Raw genomic sequence first — 26,071 nt, forward strand, 5'->3', positions numbered from 1 at the left:
GTCCAGAGGTTACTTACAAGAGTAGCAGTGCCTCAAAGAAAGCTGCATCAAAAATATCCACCCAAGAATAGATGACAGCACACAAATCTGAGGCATACTGTATGTCCTGCAGATAACAAAACAGCTTGGATAGTATCCTTTGCTGGTGTCTCATTTCATCTGAGCCACTTCCTTGAAATTCAGCTTGCCATAGAATCTTCTAGGCAGCTTGAATAGTCTGTTCCTTCTGGGCTGCCCTGTTTCTTTGAGGAGGCTGGGCTTATCTGAGAGTGACACTCTATAGGCAAACTTTACAATCTTTACAGTTTACATATTCTTTTTTTATTCGATATATTCTTTATTTACATTTCAAATGATTTCTGCTTTTCTGGCTCCCCACTCCCCAAAAGTCCGATAAGCCCACTTTCCTTCCACCATCTACTCCTTCCCACTTCCCTGTTCTGGTATTCCCCTATACTGCTGCACTGAGTGTTTCCAGAACCAGGGGTCACTCCTCCGTTCTTCTTGGACATCATTTAATATGTGGATTATGTCTTGGGTATTCAAAGTTTCTAGGCTAATATCCACTTATCAGTGAGTACATACTATGATTAATCTTTTGAGACTGGGTTAGCTCACTTAGTATGATGTTCTCCAGCTCCATCCATTTGTCTAAGAATTTCATGGATTCATTGTGTCTAATGGCTGAATAGTACTACATTGTGTAAATATACCACATTTTTTGTATCCATTCCACCGTTGAGGGACACCTGGATTCTTTCCAGCTTCTGGCTATTACAAATTGGTCTGCTATGAACATAGTGGAGCATGTGTCCTTATTGCATGCTGGGGAATCCTCTGGGTATATGCCCAGAAGTGGTATAGAAGGGTCCTCTGGAAGTGTCATGCCCAGATTTCTGAGGAACTGCCAGACTGATTTCCAAAGTGGTTGCACTAAGCTCAACTCCAAATGGATCAAGGACCTCCAGATAAAACCTGACACACTGAAACTAATAGAAAAGAAACTGGGGAAGACCCTTGAGGACATGGGCACAGCTGAAAAGTTCCTGAATAGAACACCAATAGCTTATGCTCTAAGATCAAGAATTGACAAATGGGACCTCATAAAACTACAAAGTTTCTGTAAGGCAAAGGACACTGTCAAAAGGACAAAACGTCAACCAACAGATTGGGAAAGGATCTTCACCAACCCTAAATCTGACAGAGTGCTAATATCTAATATATACAAAGAACTCAAAAAGGTAGAACCCAGAGAACCAAATAACCCTATTAAAAAGTGGGATACAGAGCTAAACAAAGAATTTTCACCTGAAGAACTTCAGATGACTGAGAAGCACCTTAAGAAATGTTCAACATCATTAATCATTAGGGAAATGCAAATCAAAACAGCCCTAAGATTTCACCTCACACCAGTCAGAATAAATAAGGTCAAAAACTCAGGAGACAGCAGGTGTTGGTGAGGATGTGGAGAAAGAGGAACACTCCTCCAGTTTATATATTCTTAAGTAGAGAGAAGCCTAGTGAATCTGGTTCACTTCAGGGACTTCCTAAAGCTATCTTGTGTTGTTTACTTCTGATCTTAATATTTCACATAGTACAATATTCTGTAGCTTTACCTCTCTGTAAACATCCACTCTAAAAATATTATCTTGTTTCTTTAAGCTCCATTTTCACCTTCTACGGTTTAAAGAAGTTGTCTCCAAAAGTAGAATATTTTACAAAAGAAATTGCTTCTGTCCATTGGTTGGGTACAAATATATGCATCTGTCTCTTTCATCTGCTTGATGGGTCTTCCAGAGTGTGGTCATGCTATGTCCCTTTTAGTGAGTGCTCCATAGCCTCAGTAATAGTGTCAGGCCTTGAGACCTCTCTTTGAGCTGGATTCCATGTTGGGTCTATTGCTGGACCTTCTTTTTCTCAGGCTCCTCTCCATTTCCATCCCTTTAATTCTTTCACATAGGAATAATTATAGGTAAGAATTGTGACTGTGGGATTGCGTCCTTCACCCCAGTTGATGCTCAGTCTTCCTATTGGAGGTGGGCTTTATAAGTTCCTTCTCCCTACTTTCTGGCATTTCATCTAAGGTCCTTCCCTTTGAGTCCCGAGACTCCTTTTTTTATTCGATATATTTTTTATTTACATTTCAAATGATTTCCCCTTTCCTGGATCCCCTCTCCAGGAAAGTCTCATAAGCCCTCTTCCCTCCCGCTACTCCCCAGTTCACCCATTCCCACTTCCCTGTCCTGGTATTCCCCTACACTGCTGCACTGAGCCTTTCCAGGACCAGGGACCACTTCTTTCTTCTTCTTAGGCATCATTTGATATGTGAATTATGTCTTGGGTATTCCAAGCTTCTAGGCTAATATCCACTTATCAGTGAGTGCATACAATGAGTGTTCTTTTGTGATTGGGTTACCTCACTTAGGATGATGTTCACCAGCTCCATCCATTTGTCTATGAATTTCATAAATTCATTGTTTATAATGTCTGAATAGTATTCCATTGTATATACCACGTTTTCTGTATCCATTCCTCTGTTGACGAACATCTGGTTTCTTTCCAGCTTCTGGCTATTATAAATAGGGCTGCGATGAACATAGTGGAGCATGTATCCTTATTGCATGCTGGGGAATCCTCTGGATAATGGGCAGGAGCGGTATAGCAGGGTAAGTATCATTCCCAGTTTTCTGAGGAACCACCAGATTGATTTCCAGAGTGATAGTACCAACTTGCAATGCCACCAGCAGTGAAGGGGTATTCATCTTTCTCCACATTCTCACCAACACCTGTTTTCTCCTGAGTTTTTGATCTTAGCCATTCTGACTTGTGTGAGGTGAAATCTCAAGGTTGTTTTTATTTTAATGTCCCTGATGACTAAGGATGTAGAACATTTCTTTAGGTGCCTCTCACCCATATGATATTCCTCAAGTGAAAATTCTTTGGTTAGCTCTGTACCCCATTTTTAAGGGGATTATTTGGCTCTCTGGAGTTTTCCTCTTTGAGTTCTTTGTATATCTTGGATATAAGCCCTCTGGCAGATGTAGCGTTGGGAAACATCTTTTCCCAATTTGTTGGTTACTGTTTTGTCCTTTGACAATGTCCTTGACAATGCCCTTTGCCTTACAGAAACTTTGCAATTTTATGAGGCCCCATTTGTCAATTTTTGATCTTAGAGCATAAGCTATTGGTGTTCTGTTCAGGAACTTTTCCCCTGTGCCAAGGTCCTCAAGGGTCTTTCCCAGTTTCTTTTCCATTAGTTTAAGTGTGTCTGGTTTTATGTGGAGGTTCTTGATCCACTTGGACTTGAGCTTAGAATTAGATAAGAATGGATCAATTTAAATTCTTTACAGGCTGACCTCCATTTGAACCAGAACCATGTGTTGAAAACACTATCTTTTTTTCCACTGGATGGTTGTAGCTCCCTTGGCAAAGAACAAGTGACCATAATTCTGTGGGTTCATTTCCGGGTCTTCAATTCTATTCCATTGATCAATTGTACCAATACCATGAAGTTAACACTATTGCTCTGTAGTATTGCTTGATGTCCAGGATAATGATTCCCCCAGAAGTTCTTTTACTGTTGAGAATAGTTTTAGCTATCCTGGTTTTTTTGTTATTCCAGATAAATTTGAGAATTGCTCTTTCTAAGTCTATGAAGAATTGAGTTGGGATTTTGATGGGGATTGCATTGAATCTGTAGATTGCTTTTGGCAAGATGGTCATTTTTACTATATTAATCCTGTCAATCCAAAAGCATGGAAGATTTTTCCATCTTCTGAGGTCTTCTTGGATTTCTTTCTTCAAAGACTTGAGGTTCCTGTCACAAAGATCTTTCACTTGTTTTGTTAGAGTCACACCAAGATATTTTATATTGTTTATGGCTATTGTAAAGGGTGTCATTTCCTAATTGCTTTCTCAGCCTGCTTATCCTTTGAGTATAGGAAGGATACTGATTTGCTTGAGTTAATTTTATATCCAGCCACTTTGCTGATGTTGTTTATCAGCTGTAGGAGTTTTCTGGTGGAGTTTTTTGGGTCGCATAAGTAGACTATCATATAATATGCAAATAGTGACAGTTTGACTTCTTCCTTTCCAATTTGTATCCCTTTGACCTTCTTTTGTTGTCTAATTGCTCTGGCTAGAACTTCAAGTACTATATTGAATAAATAGAGAGAGGGTAGCCTTGTCTAGTCCCTGATTTTATTGGGATTGCTTCAATTTTCTCTATATATAGTTTTATGTTGGCTACGGGTTTGCTTTTATTATGTTTAGGTATGGGCCTTGAATTCCTCTTCTTTCCAAGATCTTTGACATGAAAGGATGCTGAATTTTATCAAATACTTTTTTAGCATCTAATGAAATGACCATATGTTTTTTTATATTTGAGTTTGTTTATGTAGTGGATTACATTGATGGATTTCTGTATATAAAACCATTCCTGCATCCCTGGGATGAAACCTACTTGATCGTGGTGAATGATCGTGTTGATGTGTTCTTAGATTCAGTTGGCAAGAATTTTTTGAGTATTTTTGCATCAATATTCATAAGGGAAATTGGTCTAAGGTTCTCTTTTTGTTGGATCTTTGTGCGGTTTTGGTATCAGCTAAATTCTATGAAATAGAACAAGTTTGGTAATGTTCCTTCTGTTTCTATTTTGTAGAAGAGTTTTAAGAGTATTGACTCCTTTGAATGTCTAAAAGAATTCTGCACTAAAGGCATCTGGTCCTGCACTTTTTTTGGTTGGGAGACTGGTAATGATCACTTCTATTTCTTTAGGGGTTATGGGACCATTTAGATGGTCTATCTGATCCTGATTAAATTTTGTTAGTAGGTATCTATCTACTATCCATTGTCCATTTTATCTATCTATTGTCCATTTTATCCAGATTTTCCAGTTGTTTTGAGTATGAGCTTTTGTAGTAAAATATGATATTTTTTTAAATTTCCTCAGTTTCTGTTGTTATTTCACCCTTTTCATTTCTGATTTTGTTAATTTGGATACTGTCTCTGGGCACTCTAATTAGTCTGGCTAAAGGTTTATCTATCTTGTTGATTTTCTCAAAGATCCAGCTCCTGCTTTTGTGTACTTCTTTTTGTTTCCACTTGGTTGATTTCAGTCCTGAGTTTGATGATTTCCTGCCTTGTACTCCTCTTGGGTGTATTAGCTTCTTTTATTCTAAAGCTTTCAGGTGTGCTGTTAAACTGCTAGTGTATGACCTCTCCAGCTCCTTTTTGGAGGCACTCAGAGCTATGAGTTTTCCTCTTAGCATTGCTTTCATTGTGTCCCATCAATTTGGGTATGTTGTGCTTTCATTTTCATTAAATTCTAAAAAGTATTTGATTTCTTTCCTTATTTCTTCCTTAACCAAGGAATCATTGAGTAGAGCATTATTCAGCTTCCATGTGTATATGGGCTTTCTGTTGTTTTTGTTGCTTTTGAAGACCACTCTTACTCCATAGTAATTTGATAGGAGGCATAGAATTGGTTTGATCATCTTATATCTGTTGAGGTCTATTTTGTGACAAATTATATGGTTAATTTTGGAGAAGGTACCATGAGGGGCTGAGAAGAAGGTATATTCTTTTGATTTAGGATGAAATGTTGTATAGATGTCTATTAAACACATTTGGTCCAAAACTTCTGCTAGTTTCACTGTGACTCTGTTTAGTTTGTTTTCCTGATCTGTCCATTGGAGAGAGTGGGGTGTTTAAGTTCAGCACAATTATTGTGTGGGGTGTGATGTGCGCTTTAAGCTTTAGTAAGGTTTCCTTTACAAATGCTGGTGCCCTTTTATTTGGCTCATATATGTTCAAAATTGAGAGTTCTTCCTGGTAGACTTTCCCTTTGATGAGTATAAAGTGTCCTTCTGTGTCTTTTTTGATGACTTTTGGTTGAAAGTCTATTTTATCAGATATTAGAATGGCTACTCCAGCTTGTTGCCTGGGACCATTTGCTTGGAGAATTATTTTCCAGCCTTTTACTCTAAGATAATGTTTGTCTTTGACACTGAGATGCCTTTCCTGTATACAGCAAAATGTTGGGTCTTGTTTACGAATCCAGTCTGTTAGTTTATGTCTTTTTATTAGGGAATTGAGTCCATTGATGTTAAGAGATATTAAGGAATAGTGATTGCTGCTTCCTGCTATTTTTGATGTAAATGTTATGTTTGTGTGGTTATCTTCTTTGGGGTTTGTTGAAGGAAGATTACTTTCTTGCTTTTTTCTTGTGTGTAGTTTCCCTCCCTTTACTGGTGTTTTCCACTCATTATCCTTTGAAGGGCTGGATTTGTGGAAAGGTACTGTGTAAATTTGTTTTTGTCATAAAATACCTTGGTTTCTCCATCTATGGTAATTGAGAGATTTGCTGGATATAGCAGTTGGTGTTGGCATTTGTGTTCCCTTTGGGTCTGCATGATATCTACCCAGGCTATTCTGGCTTTCATAATCTCTGGTGAGAAATCCAGTGTAATTCTGATAGGTCTACCTTTATATAGACTTGATCTTTTTCCCTTACTGCTTTTAATATTCTTTCTTTGTTTAGTACATTTGGTGTTTTAATTATTATGTGAAGGGATGAATTTCTTTTCTGGTCAAATCTATTTGGAGTTCTGTTGGCTTCTTGTATGTTCATGGGCATCTCTTTCTTTAGGTTAGGGAAGTTTTCTTCTATAATTTTGTTGAAGACATTTACTGGCCCTTTAAGTTGGAAATCTTCACTGTCTTCTATACCTATAATCCTTAGGTTTGGTCTTCTCATTTTGTCCTTGATTTCCTGGATGTTTTGGGTCAGGAGCTTTTTGCATTTTTCATTTTCTTTGACTATTGTATCAATGCTTTCTATGGTATCTTCTGCATCTGAGATTCTCTCTTCTATCTCTTATATTCTGTTGTTGATGCTGTTGGATCCATGTCTCTTGACTTCTTTTCTAGGTTTTGTATGTCCCGGGTTGTCTCCCTTTGTGATTTCATTATTGTTTCTACCTCCTTCTTTAGAACCTGGATGACTTTGTTTAATTCCTTCACCTGTTTTGTTGTGTTTTCCCTTAATTCTTCAAGGACTTCTCCCTGTTTACTTGTGTTCTCCGGTATTTCTTTAAGTGAGTAGTTTATATCCTTCTTGAAACCCTCCATGAAGCCCTCCATCAGCATCATGACCTGTGATTTTAAATCCAAATCTTGCTTTCTTGGTGTGTTCTACATTTGCCTTTTGCCATCTAATTATCTCTGGTGTTAGTTGGTCCTGCTGTCACTGGCTGGTGCTTGCCCCTCGTGTGTGCCTGCAGGTCTATCTCAGCAACCCTAGGTGACCTGCTTTCCCCTGGCACAAATTGTTGTGGTGCTGCTGAGATCCTGGGTGCAGGTGGAGTCCTGGTAGTCTGTGTCCCAAGCGTATCCTCTACTCTGGGGAAATTGGCCTACCAATCTGTTACACAGTCACAGAAGCAAAGATGGCCGCTGAGACCCAGTCTTTTGTATTTGGGTATGTAGCTCTGTGGCCCTGATCAACCCTGGATGTAGGCTATCCTGGCTCTCCCCCACCACCACCACCCCTGCTGGCTGCTGTGTGTATAGCTGGATTGCTGTGTCATTTGGAAATGGTGCATTGTGGCCAGGGGTGTTTCCAATCTGGAAGTAGAAACTGAAGGCTCTTGCCAGATGCCTCCGGACAGTATCTTCCAATCTGCAGGGCCACTCTCACCTGTGCAGGGTGCCTCCTCCTTGCTGGCTGCTGGGTGTATAGCCAGCTTCCTGAACTGCTTGGAGATGGTGCACTGTGGCCAGGGGTAGAGTCCTGAGAGTCTTTTACCTCCCAGGTCTCTGGTACATTCTGGAGGGGCAGCTAACCTCCTATCTCCTGAGGTTGCCCGTTTCCATTTTTTTTGATGGCCTTCAGAGCTTCAGTCCTTTTCCTTCACCCAATACAAGATTAGGTTACCCTCTCCCTCACAATCTCTCCCCACCCTGCCCACTTTCTCTCCCAGGTCCCTCCCTCCCTCCTCACTGTGATATCTTTCTTCTCCCTCCCAAATGGGACTGAGGTAGCCTCACTTGGGCACTTCAGCTTAATGACCTTTTTGAGTTCTGTTGATGGCATCTTGTATACTCTGTTTTTCTTTTCTTTTCTTTTTTTTTTTTTCTTGGCTAACATTCACTTATTAGTGAGTCCATACCATGCATGTCCTTTTGGGTATGAAGTACCTCACTCAGGATGATCTTTTCTAGTTTCATCCATTTGCCTATAAAACTCAACTCAGGGTGTCCTCCTTCTTAATAGCTGATTAGTATTCCATTGTGTAAATGAACTACATTTTCTGTATCTTCTTCTATGGTGGGACAAGTGGGCCATCAAACAGATGAAAGAGTTGGATGTAGATATTTGCAACCAACCAATGGACAGAAGCTGGTGACCCCTGTTGGTTAATTAGAGAAGACTTAAAGAAGTTGAGGAGAAGGGCAATCCTGTAGGAGAACTAGCAGTCTCAATTGAACTAGACCCCCAAGATCTCTCAAACACTGGACTATCAAACAGGTAGCATACCCCAGGTTATATGAGGCCCTCAAGACCCATACAGTAGAGGATTGCTGGGTCTATGTTCATTCAGAGAAGATGCAACCTCAAGAGAATGGAGGTGCCAGGGAGCTTAGAGGTCAGGTGGGGTAGGAGTGAGGATATCCACATAGAGACAGGGAGTGGAGAAGAGCTATGGGATGTGGAATAGTCAGAGGATGGATGTTGGGGGTATAAAATAAGGAGTATAAAAAATTAATTAATTAATTAATTATTAATTGATTAAAAAACTTGCTACACAGTGACACATACCCTCCAGTGAGGCCACACCTCCTAATAGTGCCATTCTCTGGGCCAAGTATATTCAAACTAGCACATACAGCAATATAAATAATAAAACACTTTAATGAATGAAGTTATGATTGACAAAAACAGATCCATAAACAATTTCAGAGATTTTAAGCTGTCATTATTGTCATAAATTATAAGAAAAAAGGATCAGTAGAGATAAAGACTTAAATCACATGGTGTTCATGTTACCTAGTAGCAGTCATTAGATCAAGCTACTGGATAATTATTGTAAGAGCAATACCTTCAAGTGTTCATAAACTGTTCTCCAAATTCACAAAGACAGACTCTATGAACAATCTATTAAAAACATTGAAATCCTTAAGGAAAACCTGCATTCATATATATATATATATATATGTATGTATATGTGTGTGTGTGTGTGTGTGTAAAATCTCTCAACTTGGGTCTAAATTTCTGCAATAAAAAGACACAGACTATCGGAATAGATGCAAAACAGGATCTATTACTTTGGTTACATCCAAGAAACACATTTCAACATCAAAGACAGACATTATCTCAGGGTAAGAAAATGGGAAAAAGATATTCCAAGCAAATGGATTTAAGAAGCAAATTAGTGTAGCCATTTTTATATCTAATAAAATAGACATCAAAATTAATCAAAAGAGTTGGGGAAGTAAACTACATATGCATCAAAGGAAACACACACAATGATGACATTTCAATTCTTAATAACTATGACCCAAACACAAGGGCACCCATGTTTGTAAATAAACACTACTACAGTTTAAATCACCTGTTGACAATCATACACTGATAGTGACAGCCTTGATTACTGACTCTCACCAATGGATAGATAATCCAGACAAAAACTTAATAGAGAAATTATGGAACTAGCAGACATTCTAAACCAAATGGACCTAACAGATATTTATAGAAGATTATACCCAAAGAAGAAAGAATATACCTTCTCTTTAACTCATGTAATTTTCTGCAATTTTGACCACGTTCTTGGACACCAAAACAAGTCTCAACGGATACAAGACAATTGATATAACCACTGTATCCTATCTGGCTACCATGGATTAAAGCTGGATATAAAAAATAACAGAAAGAAAGAAAGAAAGAAAGAAAGAAAGAAAGAAAGAAAGAAAGAAAGAAAGAAAGAAAGAAAGAAAGAAAGAAAGAAAGAAAGAAGAAGAAGAAAGGGAGAAAGAAAAATTGCTAACTAATGGAAACTGACCAACTCTGCTGAATGAAAATTAGAACAAGAAAGAAAGAAATTAAAACCTTTCTAGTATCCAAAGATAACGAACGTACAGTGTACCCAAACTGATAGGAAACAATGAAGGTGATTTTAAGAGGTAACTCATATCACTAAGTGTTGACATAACAATACTGGTGAGATCTTATATTAGCGACTTAGCATCATACATGAATGGGCCAGTAATAGTATCACAGTTATTAGAAAGAATATGGATATTTACATACAAAACACCCAGCATGTATCTGAAAATGTGTTAATTATTGCAATCATGCTGATTCTGTGCTTTGGAGAAGCAGAGATTAAAATCATCTAAATCTGTATCCACAATTCTCACTTTGGCTCTTTTAGACTGTTGCCATGATTTTTTGAAATTAAACTTAGCTTCCCCTTCAGTAATACTTACCTGATAAGAATTATAAATAATTTCCAATCATTTCAAACTTAGATTGCCTTTGGAAATACAATACAGGACCCAAAACAATAAAAGTTGTTTATATATTTGAACTACTGTATTGCCCTCTAATTTGGCCTAAAATGATGGTACCATCTTTCCAGTTGTTCTAGGACCTTTTTCTTTTTGGCTACCATATGGTTCTTGGGACAGATAGTCACAAAGTCAATACTATGACAGTTGGAACTGGGTGACTATTCCATTGAAAGTCAATTGAATTTCAATTTCCTTCAATGGGGAAAGCCAGGAGGAACCAATTATTGTTGCTTTAACATTGTGCAATTTTACCTCAGGCACCACTTAGGATCCAAATGAAAACATTTCAATTCCTGGTTATTACTTTCTTCCCTGATAAAACACTCCTTTTCCTTGGCTCCTGAAAATAGTGCTTTATCAAGGGAAAACTCTATTAAATACATCTTACCCTACTGTTCATATTAACAGTTATTAAAAAGCAGAGAGATATACAGGGACCAGTATTCCACAGAAACTTGTAGATTGTTTGTCATGCCAAATATTTCTGTGGTATTGTTCTGATTTCCACTTGTCAGAACAACTAACTCAAGAAAGAAGTCAATACAATTCCCTCTCTTTTTGTGACATCAATTTCCAATCTGGAAGAATTCTCATCTCCATGCTGAGTTAGCTTGCATCTGCCATAACCACGGGATTTCTATGAGGCTATTGGCACAAGTCACACATTTCCACTGTGAAGCTTGGCTTGGGAAGGGAGTGAGAATGTTGTTCCCCTAGCAGTCATTCAGGGCCACAGACTGTGACAGCCAGAGCCACCTAACAAGCTGTGAAGATTTCAGCCACCTGAGGAGCTGTGAAAGACAAAGATGGTGCTAGCTGAGGATCTGAGAACCGGCAGGAGTCTCCAGAGGAGCTGCAAATATCTTAGGCCCTCATGTCAGAGAAGAGGCAGTGTTCTTTGAACTGAGTAACGATGTCAGCAGGGAACGAAAGACATAAGAAGTGAAAATAAATTCAATCATGTTGGAAAAATGACTGTATAAGAGTGGCATATCAGCCATGCCTAGTCATTATGCTCTGTGTCTGCAGTATGGAAAGAAGACAGATTATATAATGATAAAAAGAAGAAACTTAAACACAAAACATAACCAGAGCCTAATAATTGAGTCAGTTTTAAAGCCAGACTCTTGATACTGTGGCTCAGCATGAGAAGAGACTATAAAAAAAAAAAAAGCAAAACTCTGGGGTAGTCCAGAATGCATGAAAATGTGCTGCTTCTTTCCCAGTACCCCCTTGTGTTGGAACAGTAACCAGGAGTTTTAATGGGTCATTACCTCCCCTTATGTTCTGCAAAATAGAGCCCGTCTGCACAGGACACATCTGGTACACTGCCTTCCCCATCAGCCCTCTGAATACCCCTGTTCTCTTGTCCCAGTTGGACGTGAGACTGTCACACAGATACAGCTTCATCGCAGCATTGCCTTTCATGCTAGCGTGAGCCTCATCCCCAGCTTTGGAGAATTTAAAGGCCAATATCAATTATCCTTTCAAAGCTGTTTCACATCACTGGAGAAGCTTTGAAAATTAGATTTTAGTCCCTGTTGTCAATCTATCTTGGGGTAATGGTATGTCTGGAATCTGGCTTTTAGCCAAGGTATTGATGGGAAGTAAAGGACAACTTTGAACTTTCTTCTGTAGATTTGTCCTACTCAAGGAACCAGGACAGTGTTGGGACTGTTATGAAGACCCTCTCTGAAGACTTGTTCTTCTGCCCTTTTAGTGATCTCTCTGTATTGGAAACTAATTATAAAAGTGGCCTAAAAGAAATGTCTTGTAAAGATCTTATCAGACACTTAGGAAGGCTGTCAATGTAGAAAAGGAAATGGGAATTTTGTCCTATGATTCTTTTTCTTAAATTCTAAAGGAGGAGGCTGGGGAGATGATATAGTAAAGTGCAAGCATGAGAACTTGAGTTTCAATCCGACAACATACATGAAAGTCAAGTATGCTTCCCTTCTTTAAAACTCCAGCACTGATGGAGCAGTGTGTGGAGGCAGGCTGATCACCAGGTCAAGCTGTTCAGATAGCCTATCCAAAATAGAAAACTCCAAAATCAGTAAAAGAGTTTGTCTTGAAAAATAAAGTGGCTTTGGACAGAGGAGGACATTAGAGGTAAAACTTTGAATGTTGACCTTCACACATAGATGCAAGGACAAGCGTATAACAATATACACATACATAGATGGATACATATGAGGGCCTTTCTCTCTCTCCCTCGCTTTCTCTCTCTCCCTCTCTCTCTCTCTCTCTCTCACACACACACACACAAACACACACACACACACATGTATATATTTGTTTGTCTATATATGTTTGTGTGTATGTGCATGTATACATACATATATCACATACACATAAGCATGGAAGGGAGGATATTAAAATTAATAAATGATGAATTCAGACCAACTCTTCATTAAAAGATGGGATTTTACAATTTGTAAGAGTAAAACTATGAATCTTAAATATAAATCTAGTGCAAATCAAAGGATTTATATAGTTCATTTTGGTACTAGGGAATAATGCAAGGTTTTATGGTGCTTTGACAAGTGCTCCCTATTGCATGTTTCATTTAACTCATTAGTTGATGAGAACACCTGTAAGATGTTGCAACTATCATAATGGAAGATTGGAGAGCCATATGAAGAAAAGTTGAAGCGAATTAAAGCATGATGACAAATGCACAACTTACTTCCCCTATAGTCTAGATAGCTTAGAAAGCCCTGGGAAGTACTAAACACTTTCCCGGAGACTGTATGCAATTTCAGAAAGCTTCCTTGTACACATAGAAGGCATTGTCAAATGATGTCACAGATGCCAAATACTGAGAAATAGGAAAGATCGCATTACTGGTTTCTCAGTTCCATGCATGGTTAAAATGAATCACCACTGAAACAATCAGTTTTAGTTATTCAGAGTCCTGGGGAATAGACACCTGCACAAAGTAGAGGGGCATCAGGATTGTATCTCACTGTATCTGAGAAATGATCTGAAGCCTACTTTCTTCTGAACTTCGAATGATCACACTCAATGCTTGACACTTGTACCCTGGCTTACAGGCTCACTAATTCTTCATCTCTACAGTTAGGTACTATTTCCCCTGTGTCCATTTTTTGTCTGAATTTCCCTTTTGTTTGAAATGGAACCATTATTTGGACATCATGGTCTTTATAGAGTCCATGGTTTTCATCCTACTTTGATGACTTCTCCAAAGACACTAATTTCAAGTAGGATTATAGTCACTGATCATAGGGATCTTAATAAACATGGGGCTAGCCATGCAAAGGAAATTTTGTTAATTACCAAGTATGGCAAAGAAACTAGGAAAAGCCATTTGTTCAGATAACAAGTTTAAATAAGAACATTCCAGTTAAAGAACAATTCATATAAATATAAGCAGCTCTGGATCACCTCCAAAAGGCAAGCCAAGACAGTAAATGTGAGACCAGATTTCTTGGCCTGTGTTCACAAGGCAGCTGTCTATGAATTCTCCAGTATTCAGAACTTGATTTTAATTCTGGCCTTATAGCTAATGGTCTGTGTAAACTGGTCCCGTCCTCTATCCTTTCAACCTTGCTTCCCTCTCTTCTGAAATGACAGAAATGCATGAGAATTCCTTTACATTATCTTCCAAATCTAATGGTCTAGGATTTATTAACATTATCTTAAAAAAAATCCTATCTAAAAAAGTTATCAGGAACTCAAGGATCCTCTAAAATTATTCAAACATATGTGTATATTTATGTCCAAATCCTTTGGGTTCTTTCTTTGTTTTGTTTTGCACCTATACAGGAGTTTTGTGAAAGGAAGCTCTCTCTCTCTCTCTCTCTCTCTCTCTCTCTCTCTCTCTCTCTCTCTCTCTGTGTGTGTGTGTGTGTGTGCGTCTTTGTTTTTTTATTAAATATATTCTTTACTTACATTTGAAATGTTGTCCCCTTCCCTGGTTTCCCTCCTCAAAAATCCCCTAAACCATCCCACCCCCAATGCCTGCTCAACAATCCACCCACTCCTGCTTCCCTATTCTGGCATCCCCTATACTGGGGCATTATTTTTCCTACTTTTCTTCCATATGGCCCTTGTACCCATGACTATAGCTGTGGGGCGCCCACTTCAATCAACACCCAAAGGCATTTCTATTGCAGTCTATATGGTTCTCCAAGAAATATTGTTATATAAATTACAGTTCTGTGGGCTGCACCTACAGAAATCCTATAGCGAACCACAGTGTTGTGCGAGTTGAACAAAGGCACAGCCTGAATAGCTGAATAATCAGGGTCCATGTTGGACTAACTCTCATTCTCAAAGATTTAAAATTGAGTCTAAAATGTACTACTCTCTCTTGACTGCTGTAATTAAAGAAATGTGAAAGTGAAAATTACAAAGCTTCTCCATACATCTATAAACTAAAGTAATATACAGGAGAAATGAGAAGACAGCATGTTAAAAGTTTAGAAACATTCCTCCATCAGAGCTTCTTGTGCTTAGGTTATTCAGAAATATTAGGGGTATTTGTTACCAGGATTCTTTGTTAAGTATTTAGAGTCAATTGAGAATATTCTGGGTGGTTTTCTTTCAGGCAGTAGCTTCTGTGTTGCATCTTACAACCTTTACATATCTGATATGCAATTAACAAACCACATGGTCGATCCTTTCCATGATAGCTCTCTTATGGGTGTGTGAGAAGACCATATGAAACAAGATTTATGAAAAGTTAACTCCACCAGCCTTAAATTATTTAATTAATGTCAAAAAGGATGACGTTTGAGGACCAAATCTAATGATTGTAAAGACTTCCCACAACATCTTAGAAGAAAAATGGCTGGTTTTCCACAATGTTCTAGGCAGCTAGATGGTAAGGCCAGTCTAACTAAAGTCCACAGTTAGGATTCTTCTCTTGGCAGGGCATGACGGAATCATCACATGTATAGGACATTGCTGAGAAATGAGAGGCTCAGGCTGGTGCTTAATGAATTTTCCAAAAAGTTCAGCCCTAAACATGATTCAGTGCTCATATTCATCTTTCTCTCAATCTACAGCAAGTAAATGGTGGATAAAAAAACCACAATGGCTTACACAAATATGTTCTGTCTGTCTGTCTGTCTGTCTCTGTCTCTTTGTGTATCTGTCTCTCTCTCTCTCTGCGTACGCACTATGTGTGTTTGTCTCTTCCTCCATTTCTTGATTCATGTTATATTTATGAGTGCATGTATGTATGTGCACACATGTATGCCTACTTCCACAGTTATCAGAAGAGAACATCAGAACCCCTGGAACTAGAGTTACAGATAATTCTGAAGTTCTGAGACACCAAGTGTAGTGTCCTTGGAATTAAACCCTTGATATCTCCTAGAGCAGCAAGTGTTCTTAACTCCTGAGCCCCTTTGCATCAGTGTTTAATAAAAACCTTTCATTGATTTATTCTTTCAAAGTTATTTTGCTTATATTTGAGATTCTTATTATTGATGTGACCAGTGATGCGGTAAATATTTTTGGCCATATATCATAGTCTCTTTTCACAAAACCTGTCTCAAGTTTTGTTTTTGATTTTTTTAAATAAAAGTAAAATGTACTTATTTCTCAAAATCATTTGGATGAGAATGATGATTCTCTGAAGCTATAGATACACAAATTGTGAGCAGCTCAACATGGGTGTGAGGAATGCACCTCAGGTCCACTGGAAAAACTCACACCTGCTGCACTGCCACGGTAGACCATCTAGAAACTTGAAGATAACCACTGAATGTAAATGTGGGTTTCAAACCTGGATTGTCAGAGCCCAGTGTTTCGAGAACAGAAATTCCAAGGATGGCATGTAATGAAGTTAAGTATATCACTAACACATACAATGATCTATGAGGCCTAGGCCTAGTCTGTTTAGTGGGTTCCAAATACATATCTGGTTATCATACTTTACTTATGAGGCACTATGTTAGGTAATAGTATCTGTAGTTTAGGAATATAGCACACATAATTTAGAAATTTCATAAATGATTGAGTGTGAATTTGATTTTATATATAAATGCTAGAAAATTCTGGTACATGCTAAAAGTCATTCATACAAATATTCAGTATGAACCTATTCTATTTTTTTTAAATTCGTTGTAAATTTTTTTATTCTATTTAGATTATGGGTATATGCAGGGTGGCATGCATGTAAATTTTTCTATCTACAAAGGCCCATGGCATCTGATTCCCCCCAGATCTGGAGATAGAGGTAGTTGTGTGAGACCTAAGTTAACTGCTAAAAGCTGAACTCCAGTCCTCTGCAAGAAGAATAACCGCTCTTAACTGCTCATAACAGGCTCCTAACTGCTGAGCCTGCTCTTCAGCCTTCAACTCTTGTTTTATGTTGTTCCATGTCTAAAAGTGCACGGCCTAAGCAGGATTGGATTTCCTTCTCTTGACTTCAAACATTTAAAGGAGCACAAGAACTAAGTCAGCTCTTAGCAGATCACTTGGCCCTTTCCTCCTGCAGGTCTCCAGAATCTTGCTGCCTTCTGCCCTAATGGGCCTCTCTCACACACCTGACCTCCATCCCTTGGCCTCCTCTCTTTGTGGGGCCAGTTTATTTAGTCTTTCATAACTACTCCCCACATGCCAAGCCCCTTGGCTGGGAAAACACCCCTGGGCTTGAAGTTCCTTTTCTACTCTAATTGCTTTCTATAGAGAATTTGCCTTTGTTGCTTTTATGGACTTTATTCTTTCTTTCCTTCTTCGAGAGAGAAACGAGTACAGAGGAGCTAACTGGGCAGAGGGAAAGTGAACACTGAGAGTTTTGCTATGGAGCTTCAGAGGGAAAATAAATCTAACAGTGTTAGCACAAAGGAACCTCTGACTTGCTGAGCTTAATCATTGTGAAAAAAATGTTATTAAATTAGCAGGTGTCTCAAGACTGCCTTATCCTTTTCAGGAGTGTTACTTCCAAAGGTGAGCATATATAAAGTTAGTATTTAAATGTTGCATTAAAAAAGATCTATCTGAAAATTATAAATGTCGAATTTCAACTAATACATTTGCAAAAGCCTAAGCTCTCAGGTCAGATTGTTTAGGTCTTATGTTTAGCACCATCATAGATAGCTATAGCTACACCCTCATTTTAAGAGTAATACTTTCTATGCAAGAGGGCAGTACTAAGGCTAAGTGGGAAAACAATAATAATCATAAATGTTAGCTCTATTATGAGAATTATGATGATAATTTGTAAACTACTTTTTAAATTATTTTTAACCCACCCAATCTGAACTAGCAGGCTTTCATATGTAATTCATACAATAACTTGTTAGATAGAAATGATATATATTAACTTCTTAGCAGAATATCTGGTCTATAATCACATTTCATAAAGAGCAACTAAAATAATAATTATTGCTTTAAGTGGTATTGTTATGATTAGCCAGTGTTATAATAATGCTTATCCTTGTTGGAAGCACTTTTACCACAGGCAGAAATTACAGAGAATGGATATGGATGATCTTAGTTAGAACTATAGTTGACACGTGATTTTTCCATCCATGAGAAACACTGAGATGACAAATGATAATATTTTATAAAAGGAGCTCAGAGAAATAAAAAGTCAGATTATGACATGAAAAACTGGTTTATATTAACAGGTTTTTAGTAAAGGAATGGGTGATGCCCAGTGTAGGTTTTTAAAGGTTTCCTACCTCAATGTTATGGTCACATCTTCAATGTCCCCCAACCCCAAAATCATCTTGAAGTTTCTAAGGATATCAGTTGAGGGAAAGCAGGGAGAGAAGTCCTCCTTGAGTCCACTCTTTGCCCAGGTTGCCCCAAACAGAAGAAATAAGCTTTATAGTACTTTTGGACCTGTCATCATGAAGAAAGATTTAGTTGACTAATGCTAATAGACTCTCACTGATTAGGTTGAACAATAAGAGAGGAATGGTGAAAATAAGTTTTATATACAATTTAAGGACTGGAATCTAAATCAAGTATGAACAAATGGAAGTCACAATTCTGTCATTTTGATAAAGAAGTAGGGGAGAATCTGAGATGCCAAGGCTTTCCTGAGCCTGGACACTTTAATTTAATCCACTAACCAATCATAATTTTCCCACTTATGCTCAAATTAGCTAACCAGATTTATCCCAGCTTGAATCCTAGTTTACATATGGGTAGGACCAAATTAGTCCATTCCCAGAATATATATATATATATATATATATATATATATATATATATTATCCCCATTCCCCAAACACTCCCAGACAACCCATAGGACCCTTTCCTGCTATAGAGAGCTTATTCTACTGCTCAATAAATTTTGATTGCTAGCATTTCTTCTACTGCCCTCATTCTTGTCATTCTTCAGAGTTATGAGACAGCAACTTGATCTCTGATACAAGAAACCAGCAACACAAGAAGAAATGAACATAAATATTTGTTTTTCATACATACATACATACATACATACATACATATATGCATACATACATACACACATAAATATTTAAGAAAAAAATAAGCCCTAGACAAGAAGGGAAATGATTGAAAAGAGATACTATGGATTGTTTACCAGAACAGACCTTATTCTGAGAGAAGATAGCACAGCCAGGAAACTCACTAATATTTCAGCATCAGAAAGCGAAGACAGAAGCATTGCCAGGCTCCTTAACAGAGCTCTCCATGAACACTCTATTGACATTCTTCTCTAAAGCAGTCTTGAAAGTGCCCATTTCTAATATATTTCATAATCATGAGAAGTGGAGCGGGGTGTTTTTCATGAATCACTTACCATTCAGGATGTTTACAGGGGACCTTGCCATTGTATTTTCATTATGGTGACTAGAAAACATAACTAATTATACAAAATTGGTTTGTAAGGTTGAGAATTAGATAGCAGGGAGAAGCAGTATGCAACCATGCTGCTGAAGAGACCTAACACCAGCATGGAAGTGTTAGCAACTGAACAGAAGAGAGAAAGAGAGAAACAGAAATCAGGGGCTTAAGTGGCTATTGCACTAAAGTCTAGCTGTGGTTACCCCCTTTCCCCAAGGTTCTTTACACAGTAGAAATGAATATCAAGGAAAATTTTGGAGTACAAGGTTTTGACAGTAAATAAAACAATACTTCTGCTGAGTGGTGGTGGTAATCTCAGCACCTGGGAGTCAGAGGCAGATGGATCTCAAAATTTGAGGTCATCCTGGTCTACAGAGCTAATTCCATGACTGCCAGGACTATACAAAGAAATCCTATCTCAAAGACTCAAACCAAAAACAAAACATAACAACCAAAACAAAAGGAAAACAAATATCCTGACTATAAAGTAAGCATAAAATTTACTTATACTCATTTTACATCTTGAAGCATTATGTATTTAGTATTTTGAACTAAAACTGTGAATGTATATGACAGATGTCTGGGGTCGCAATGCCCAGGTGGGGAGGGAGCCTAGTGGAGAAAGGGAAGAGGAAAAGAAGTAGGACATGCGCACAATGAAAGTAGACAGAAGCTGGGCAGTGGTGGCACACTCCTTTAATCCCAGCACTTGGGAGGCAGAGGCAGAGAGGCAGGCAGATTTCTGAGTTCGAAGCTAGCCTGGTCTACAGAGTGAGTTCCAGGACAGCCAGGGGTACACAGGGAAACCCTTTCTTGAAAAAAAAAAACAAAAACAAAAAAAAAGAAGAAAGAAAGAAAGAAAGAAAGAAAGAAAGAAAGAAAGAAAGAAAGAAAGAAAGAAAGAAAGAAAGAAAGAAAGAAAGAAAGAAAGAAAGGAAGGAAGGAAGAAAGGAAGGAAGGAAGGAAGGAAGGAAGGAAGGAAGGAAGAAAGAAAGAAAGAAAGAAAGAAAGAAAGAAAGAAAGAAAGAAAGAAAGAAAGAAAGAAAGAAAGAAAGAAAGAAGACAGAGATAGAGACTCAAGGGTAGTGAGGCATTGGGACCATGGTGGGGTCCTGACTTTTGCTGCAGGGGTCAGTTACCATCAAATGCCAGGAAGATTATATGATCTGGATTGCTACCTAGGGCCATGTTGATATCTGAGGGCTGTGTAGAACTGGCACAATCCCTTGCCTGGGCATTGTGGAGAGGTAGCCCTGAGCAGATGAGTAGAACAGCTGGCCCTGCATTTTACCTGCTGCAATACTTGGGAGGGATGCCCGTCACATTGCTTAGGGAGCACAGTAGAGTTGTTTCAGGTTGCCGGAGTTGCCAAGGGTGAGCTAGCCCCAAGACTGTGAGCATGCGAGGGCTGGTCCATCTCTCCTCACCCCTGCTACCTGTTGCAGACTGGAGAACTGACCCCAGGGTCATGAGAGCAGGAGAGCTAGTTCTGGCCCTCACAGGATATTGGATTTGGGAGAGCTGGCCCTGTACCACGCCTGAGGCACACAATAGAGTTGGCTCTACTAAGGAGGGTTGCAGGTGAGCTGGCTGCAAGGGTGTGAGCATGGGAGAACTACTTCTGCCACTTGTTTGCCACGTGGCAGCATGGGTGAGGGGGAGATGCTTGCCCCTTGCCACCTGCAGCAGGTGAGAAAGCTGGCCCTGTGATCATGAAAGCAGGAGAGCTGGCTCAGCTCCTTGCTGCTACAGCACTCAGAAAAGTGGGCCCTTAACTGAGTTACAGAGTAGAGCTAGCCTTGATCATGAAGGCTCATGTAAGTCAGCCCTGAGTCCATGAGCATGGAGAGCCGGTTCTGACCATTGATGGCTGTGACATTGAATGAGCTAGGCAGACAATGCTGGCAAACTCATCCTGGTGGTGTGGGTGAAGGAAAGCTCACTGGTTGACCAGCTCGTATACCTGCCAGGTCCAGCTCCAAGGCTTTCAGTTGACCCACCCCAACATCTACCCTACTGATGACCTGCTGGAGCATATGAAGGGACCATTCCTACAGATCTAAAACTAAAGGATCTCCATGACACAAACCAACAAAAGGATATGTAAGAGAAGTCTCAGCAAGGATCCAGTAGTGATGGTACAGCAGAATCCAGAGGCCTCACCAGACCAATGGCTCATTACAATGAACATTGGCAAGCAAAGAAGTATGGACAAAGGGGTATACTGTGGGACACAGTGTGACACACTAAAACTTCCACAATGAGATTTTTCTTTCTTTTGTGAGGCTTGCAAGGGAAGAAGGAAGGTCTGAGGGGACAAGGAGATAAGTAGGATTGGGGCACATGGTGTAAAATTCACAAAACAATTCACAAATTCACAATAAAAAGGTTTCATTTTAAAATTCTAAATTTAAAGTAAATATAAATAAACTGCCCACTGAATAGTATTTTTTGTTTGGGAGATCTATTGGGAAATAAGCTTAACCCAACTAGCAGCATTTGCACAAGCAATCATGTTTTCACTTTTGTCCAAACATATTAAGTTATAGCTTAATAGATAGGGTATTGTCTCTGAATAACTTCTGTGGACATCACAAAATGGAGTTCAGAATAATAGAATACAAGGACAGTGTAGTCTAAGGAGAAGTGGCAGGAGGCATTTGCAAATTATAAGCTTGTGGGTTTGTCAGCTCAGAGATCTAAACACCAAGCATTCTGCAGAGGGTGATGAATTGCCTGCTGGTGAACTCGGCCTCCTGGCTGGGGATACACTTACAGGAAGAAGCATAGGGGACATCTTTTGCATAATGAGCCCAGTGAGGGGAAGAAGTGTATAACTCCTGAAGCTGCCACATGGAGTAGATTGTTACTAAGTCAGAAAGCAAACTAAAAAACTTTTCACTAGAACATATATTGCTCCTTCCCAAAAAGGAGACTCAGGAACCATTTCAACATTGTGGACTGGAGTGGCAGTTCAGGCATGCTGCTTGTCAAATTAATTTATGGCTATGTGTAATTGGTTGGTTGCTTTTGCTCCAGAAAGATAAAACAACCAACCCAAGGGAGATGGGTATCTCACTGTTTCTAATATAGAGATAAAAATCTTATTTTTAGTGTGAACCGGAAAAAAAAAAAAAAACCACAAGGGGTGGCAGACAAAGACTAAGATTTTGTGGCAATGTAGCATGAAGAAGAAAATGAAACGGAAGGTGCTTTTACAAACTCAGGAAAATAAATTTTAAGAGTTAACTTTAAATCTTCCTCCCAAATAGGAGGCATTGCTTTCTTCAAATTCTCTTAAGTTACACTGGAATATTTCCTAAATTGAAAAACCAAGTGCCTTACATTTAAACCAATAGCTCAGTGGAAGTTTTACATTTATTAATCCTTTAAAGGTGTGTTTTATTCCAGCACTATCGTAAACTCTAAGTTTCAAATAATACCCATGATTAATCAAAGCAGAAGGTTATAGAATATCAGATTGATTTCCAATTAAGTCTTACTTCAGGGTCTGTGGGAGAGGAAGTACTTTTGGTTAAATGAAAATTGTTACCGGAATGTGAGTCTATGAGACTTGAGAGAGTCAGCCAACAGTGCCAACCTCCAAGTAGGTATTCACCTTCTTCACTGCCATAAAAAGGATAGGAAGCATTATATGACTGGGCAAACCAGGGCATGTGTTTCTTAAGCCTAAGGGGTTTCGTATGCACAATGCAAAGTCTGTTCTCTGTGCCTAAAAAGCAAGAAATTTCAATGACCACAGAAGTCAATTGGTAAAGACAGTTTGGAATCTATACCAGCAATACCAGTCCCCTATTTTTTAATAACAGGAAACCTTTTTAAATGACTACAGCACTAAAGTAATTGGTGCCTAAGCATATGTGTTGGATACTCTAGACATTCCAGATATCCAGCCAAAGGAAGTCTCTTCTCATTAGTCATCACGAATAGAAGCTTTGGTGGAAGATGTAATGAGAACTTCTTTTCAACACCCTATCTCCCTGAGTTGGAGATCCTCTACAGATGAAGAGAAGAGAAAAAGTGACTCTTCCAGGATAGTCAACCAAAAGTAAGCCCTAAACTGGAACCAAGTCCACTATATGAACTTGAATTGCAAATGGCATCTCTAAATTAATGTTAAGATGATCTTACAGAAGTCATAGGAAAAGCAAAGTAAATAGCATTTAGGAAGAATTCTGTTTCAAATGTATTCTTTTTTAATCATAATGGACTTAAACTCATGTACTCTTCAACAGTGCTGTTACATCTTGTTATTTTGTTAATATTTCATTTCCTAAAATAGAATAATTGAATGAAGGCAAAATAAGCCCCCACTTCTAACCAAACAAGTTTAGGAGGAAGTATTTTTAGGTTCACTTCTTCCCCAAACAAGCAATGTAATTAAGAGAGCTAAGACTGTTTCTGGACCAGATCACTAAACCACTGCTGCCCATTCAGAGGACACCCTGAAGACAGACATAACTCCATGACTTGATTATTCATAAACAAATTAATTGTATAAAAATCTTTCATCAGCAAAAGCATCACGGACAAAGGCTAGCCTAGCATCATTTCCATCCTTAGCCTACAGAAAAATACATGACTTTTGATCAAAATGAGTAACCTAGAGAAAACAAAGAAGAAATGTTAAGTCTTTTTATCTACAAGCAGAGTGATAGGATATATTTAAGTAGGTATTGCTTTAGGAACTTTGGCTTCATAATAAACCATAAATAGAGCTTGATGAGAAAGGAAAAGGAATGTAATAATTTATGTCAACAATATGCCCTATTTATAATAGCCAGAAGCTGGAAAGAACCCAGATGTCCCTCAATGGAGGAATGGATACAGAAAATGTGGTATATTTATGCAATTGAAGTGTAAGTTAACTTAACAATTAAAAGCAATGAATTTATGAAATTCTTAGGCAAATGGTTGGAACTGGAAGATATCATCCTAAGTGAAGTAACCCAATCACAAAAGAATACATATGGAATGCAGTCACTGATAAGTGGATACTAGCCCAGAAGCTCTGAAAACCCAAGACACAATTCACATATCAAATTCCCAAGAAGAAGGAAGGAGAGGGCCCTGGTCCTGGAAAGGCTTGATGCAGCAGTGTAGGGGATTACCAGGACAGAGAAGTGGGAGGGGGTCTATCAGGGAATGGGTGAAGGGAAGAGGGCTTATGGGACTTATGGGGAGGGGGAACCAGGAAAACAGAAATCATTTGGAATGTAAACAAAGAATATAGAAAATGAAAAATAAAATAAAATAACAATATGAGAGGGGAATAGTATTTTGAAGAGGCAGAGGATCTTGGTTTAACAGAAAGCCATAAACAGTTGTAAATTCCAGTAGCTTGTGAAAATGGCAAGATTTGTATGAGAAACTTAGTCTTAACTTAATCCAGTTGAGACATAGGCCAGAGTCAGATTGCTCATGTAGATATCACACTCTAGAACAGTCTTCTATACGATTTAGACCTTGGCTGATCCTTTGCTCCTATTTTTTTTATTTTCTAAATTCTTTGTTTACATTCGAAATGCTTTTCCCTTTCCCGGTTCCCCCCTCCTTATATGTCCCATAAGCCCTCTTCTTTCCACCCATTCTCCAATCACCCCCCTCCCTTTTCTCTGTCCTGGTACTCCCCTACAATGCTGGATCAAGCCTTTCCAGGATCTCTCCTTACGTCTTCATGGGAGTCATTTGATATGCTAATTGCGTCTTGGGTTTTCAGGGCTTCTGGGCTAATTAATATCCACTTATCAGTGAATGCATTCCATGTGTATTCTTTTGTGATTGGGTTACCTCACTTAAGATGATATTTTCCAGTTCCAACCATTTGCTTAAAAATTTCATGAATTCATTGTTTTTAATTGTGGAGTAGTATTCCATTGTGTAAATATACCACATTTTCTGTATCCATTCCTCCATTGAGGGACCTATAGGTTCTTTCCAGCTTCTGGCTATTATAAATAAGGCTGCAATGAACATAGTGGAGCATGTGTCCTTATTGCATGCAGGGGAATCCTCTGGGTATATGCCCAGAAGTGGTATAGCTGGATCCTCCAAAAGGGTCATGCCCAGTTTTCTGAGGAACCACCAGACTGATTTCCAGAGTGGTTGTACCATCTTACAATCCCACCAGCAGTGGAGCAGTGTTCCTCTTTTCCTACATCCCCATCAACACCTGCTGTCTCCTGAGTTTTTAATCTAGGTGAAATCTCAGGGTTGTTTTGATTTGCATTTCCCTAATTACTAATGATGTTGAGCATTTGTTAAGGTGCTTCTCAGCTATCCAAATTTCTTCAAGTGAAAATTCTTTGTTTAGCTCTGTACCCCATTTTTAATAGGGTTATTTGGTTCCTTGGGGTCTAACTTCTTGAGTTCTTTGTATATATTTGATATTGGTCCTGTATCAGATGTAGGGTTTGTGAAGATCTTTTCCCAATTTGTTGGGTGCCGTTTTGTCCTTTTGACTGTGTCCTTTGCCTTACAGAAACTTTGTAATTTCATGAAGTGCCATTTGTCAATTCTTGATCTAAGAGCATAAGCTATTGGTGTTCTATTCAGTAACATTTACCCTGTGCCCATGTCCTCAAGGGACTTCCCCAGTTTCTTTTCTATTAGTTTCAGTGTGTCTGGTTTTATGTGGAGGTCTTCGATCCACTTGGAATTGAGCTTAGTACAAGGAGATAAG

This window comes from Apodemus sylvaticus, chromosome 3 (genome assembly GCF_947179515.1).
Source record: "Apodemus sylvaticus chromosome 3, mApoSyl1.1, whole genome shotgun sequence".
Taxonomy (NCBI): domain Eukaryota; kingdom Metazoa; phylum Chordata; class Mammalia; order Rodentia; family Muridae; genus Apodemus; species Apodemus sylvaticus.